The 3540-nt window shown below is 41.2% G+C and overlaps 1 long non-coding RNA gene across 1 annotated transcript in view; it reads right to left on the minus strand.

The window, feature by feature from the left end:
• Window positions 1-410: 410 nt before the first annotated feature.
• Window positions 411-3540, minus strand: part of LOC143514497 (uncharacterized) — a 15330-nt gene continuing 12200 nt past the window's right edge. The window contains exon 5 of the long non-coding RNA XR_013130888.1: window positions 411-3540. This exon is cut by the window's right edge and continues 116 nt beyond it. This is a non-coding gene — a long non-coding RNA (uncharacterized LOC143514497).

Consider the following 3540-nt stretch of genomic DNA (forward strand, 5'->3'; position numbering starts at 1 on the left):
AGCAATAAAGAACCCAGCAACATGCCTTATGGGAAATAAATGGGTCTTGAGAACATGTCGGTTTGTGCTGTTGAAGATGACTTAGCAACCCTGATTCTGACTTATATAATCCATTCATTCACCTCATGCTTCACCCCACCAGTCTGAAAGAACCTGGCAACCTAGTGGGCCCATGACTTAAAGCTAATGATATTCAATAGTATCATTCATGAAGCATCACATCAGTCTCACTCACATTTGTGGTACATCTTCCTTGACTCAGCTAGTTTTTTGTACTTTAAGTATATTTCTACTAGTATACCAAAAGAACATGAAAAGTAATAATAAAATACTGCCATGCATTGGCTTGTGGATCACAAGCTAAGAAATATATATTTTTTAATTTTTGTGATGTATGTGCCTCTCTTCACTATATTAATTATGTTGTATGTGGATATGAATAAGAAAAAGTTTGGATTATACATTACAAATTTGTCTTTGTACAAATCCACATTTTTTTAATCGAATTGTTTGTCAATAATGTTCAATCTGCACATGGGTTCCTTTGGGGAAATGAGCTTTATACCTTCAGCTTTTGTCCCAGTAGTCACAAGTAAAAAGCACAATAGTTAAAATAAGACCATTTTCATAATTTAACACAAGATTCATACATTACTATGTATCTGCCCAGTTGGAAGTCTGACCTCTTTGGTCTTCTGCAGGGAGATCATTTATTTCTTTGGTCCATCTGGTCAAACTTTTGCATTTAAGTTTTGAACAAAGTGGATGTGAAACACATATGAACTAAACACATGTACTAAAACCCAAGAGTTTCTATATTCAGACATTAAATGATTGAGTCTTTTTGATCTGTGTCAAAAAGGCACATGAGATACTACTCAGACAGCCAGGGAGCTTCATTTTTGCTCCAGTTCACATCTCTCTCTCTCTCTCTCTCTCTCTCTCTCTCTCTCTCTCTCTCTCTCTCTCTCTCTCTATCTGACCCATGCTTGCAACCATTAGCACAAATGTCAGTAGGAATATGGGGAGCTAAATAATTTAGCGTATCTCTATACTGCTTTACTACCTTAATGCTCTCTCCCTCGACCTCTGTAAGTCCTCTGATAATGTACCAGAACTGGTAAGGTGGGGAATTTAATAAAAATGCAACAAGTGAAGCTGTTTGATGCTGTGAGTTTATTCACCTGGAAGAGGTTCCCACATAAACCAAACATTTGTATAGGAATTTGAGTTGTTTGCTTAAGGGAACGTTTTTTTCCCCACTGAGTTTGGCTGGAGAAGTTATAACAAAGGTATTAATTTTCTGTTGAGGTTTACTCTTTAGTAAAGGTGTGCATAATTAGCGATGCTAACACACTGCAGAGATCAAAGAGGCATCTTTGATGGTTTTGCTAAAAGATTAAATAGCACAATAGCCTCAGTCAGGCATAGACACAGACTAAGTAAAAGAAGCATTAAAACTGGTTGTGCCCGTGTGTGGCTAACATACATATATGTGAACGTCTCATCCAGCTGCTTGCCAAATACAGAGAGAAAGTCTCCACAGAACTGGCTGCTGTGAAGCAACTCATCCTCACTGAGAAGAGGACGGTGTTTGGATGTGTTTCCTTGTTTTGTTTTTTTTTTTTTTGGTTGCTGTTTTATGTGGAAATTAAAGAGAGCCCTGTGTGCTGCTCCTGCCTCCTGTATCTTTCCCCTCAATCTCCTCGGACCCAGTCATACTACAACCCAGGACTTGGACATCGCAATGGAGTCCTTGCTGCTTGGAGAGATAATCAATGCTGGCACATTCCTGCAACAAGCACAAGTGCTTCTCAAGCTACAATGAGAGCAGCTCCTTCTCTTTGAAGCCCTCAAAGGAACAAGCTGAGTTGCTCCGTGACCTCTGGAGACTGCAGAGGCCTGCCAGCACTAACGCTCAGGGAAGACCGGGTCTCTGACTTTGTGCCGCTGCTCTGGGACTATGGTATGTGCTGTTTCCTTGTGTCACACTGTGGACACTGTTGACCTGGTGGTGCTGGAACAGTTCAGGAGAAGGAATAATCTAGTTTAAAGTCTTAAAAGCTCTCTGTGCAGATTACTTCCACAGGTGCATGCAATCAGTGTGATCCCCCAAAACCCCAAGTGACACAAGGGGACAGATATCAGGCCTTGGTGAACTCAGTCTGTAACCAGACCACAATCAACCAATGGCTGGTTCAACACAAGGCAACAGAAAGGTCATGTTGATGAAACTGAGGTCTGTTTATGGGGGGATATTCATGAATACCCAAAAAGCATAAAATGAAAATGGCCGTTAGTGCTCACTTTTTAGTTTTTTAACTACAGTGTATATAGTGTGAGACGGAACAAACCACCAAAAATAGTTACCCAGTTATTGCTCCCCAAAAGACTTTCCACGAGGCTCAAAACAATCCTGTGGCATCTTGGTCCAGTCATATCAAGACGAGCTCAGGGCTAGAACGAGAGACAAACACTAAACCTCCTAAAGGCCTGTTTTTATTGGCTGGGCATTTGTGGACATTCAAGAAAACTGGGACAAGGGCCCTTCAAACATCAAGAATTTCTTTTTGGCTGGGCATTTGAGGTAATGTACATATGTGATGTGTGCAATGCTACAAATGCCAGTTTGCTAACACCTCATCCATCCCAAAAGTACCATAAAACTATGCGTCTTCCCTGAGGGCTCCTTCAGTAGAATTTAAATGAACCTTGTCAGGCCATTAGAACAGAGTACGTTTGGGTAGAACTTGTATTAGTTCTGGTGGATTACGCAATACCAAGAGACCATGCCGCCCCTCAGTGGCAACATGTAGTGTTGTGGAGGCACTCATCCTTATTGTCTACTAAGTCAGAATCCTGAAAGACATATTGTCTGATGAAGGCACATTGTTTATGTCAGGCATACTGTGTACTGTGCAAATTATAGAGGATTAAATTAGCACGAGTATCTACCATCCCAAACAGATGACCTGGTTGAATTGTTTAATCAGACCCTCAAAAATAGGATTCGTAAGTTTGTATACAAACACACTAGAGGTTATGATAATGCTGAACTATAGTTGGCTGAATGAGAGGTCTCTGTGAGGTTCTACCTATTTTAATTATTGGAAGAACAGAAGCCCCAGAGCCTTTAAACGTGAGAGAAGGGGCCTTTAAACAACAAGAATGAAATTCACTTCTTTCTTGACGTGAAGATGCGGCTCTCACACATCCACCAGAGACACCTGCACTATGCACTAGTTTGCACCAGGAAACCAACAGCTCAAATTGTTCCCCCAGTCCAGCATTTATAGAACAGATAGAATCTTGCAGAACCCGCTTGGATGACATCATCACCTACAGCAGTGTCAGGCAGTGACACATGTAACACCCGAGGGCTGTCCTGAAGTCACTGAAAAGGATTTGAGGCAGTTCTTGGGGATGGCTAGCTATTGCTGAAGGTTTGTGCTGAACTACTTAAATACAGTTCACAGGAACGATGACTGATTTCACTCAGAAGGAATTCATCAAGGAATTCAGACTTTTGTGTTGTGGATG

This window comes from Brachyhypopomus gauderio, chromosome 5 (genome assembly GCF_052324685.1).
Source record: "Brachyhypopomus gauderio isolate BG-103 chromosome 5, BGAUD_0.2, whole genome shotgun sequence".
NCBI lineage: Eukaryota > Metazoa > Chordata > Actinopteri > Gymnotiformes > Hypopomidae > Brachyhypopomus > Brachyhypopomus gauderio.